Here is a 793-nt window from a genome sequence, read left to right on the forward strand (position 1 = left end):
AATTAACTCTTCTTTACTTGAATAAAAGTGTAAAATAGTGGTGCTTGTGATGTAAACAAACGCTCAGCTGACGAACCCGCTTTCGCAAACTTTTTCTCAAAACCAGTTACAAATACAACGTCGCGTTCTTACGTCATCTTGTATTTTTGGTTCATGGGGTTGTATCAGACTTTCGACGTGGTTTCGAGGTGGTTAGCAAGAATGATAGAATACAAGATTGCGCCGTCCTGGGCGTTGACATTTGTGTACCACAAGTAAACAAAGAATAGAGCGAAAAGAAGAACGAGTTGAAACAGCCAAAGCAGTTCACTTTACTGCGAAAAACGTGTTCTAATTTTGCTAAATGCGAAAAGATTGCATTTTTCACCTAATCTATAAGAGAACAGTGAACATTGTGGTGCACTCCATTGCTTTGCAATTGAGGCTGCTTCAGCAATCGTTTTAGTGCACTTTATTGCTTTGCAATTAAGGCTGCTGCAGAAAACTGCAGCAGCATCTCTGCGGGACTGATTAGTTAACTTGCTAATGGCGGCTGCGTGGAGCAGAAACAAAATCATTGTGAGGAAATGCTGTTAATATAATAATAGAGAAACATTTCGGGAACGGCTTTGCCGTGCCCTATGTACACAAAATGCAGCGATTCGTCCCAGCGCTACACTTGCATCTACGCTTCTTGCCTCTTGACGGTTGTCGCAATTTAACACACAGCACTTCATTGTATTAGTTTTTACGCAGTCTTCAACTCAAATATCACTCACAAATTGCAAATTAACACGATTTAAACTGATTTTTC

Source organism: Rhagoletis zephyria, unplaced genomic scaffold (assembly GCF_001687245.7).
Source record: "Rhagoletis zephyria isolate East Lansing unplaced genomic scaffold, Rhagoletis_zephyria_1.1 Rzeph_scaffold_00009, whole genome shotgun sequence".
Taxonomy (NCBI): Eukaryota; Metazoa; Arthropoda; class Insecta; order Diptera; family Tephritidae; genus Rhagoletis; species Rhagoletis zephyria.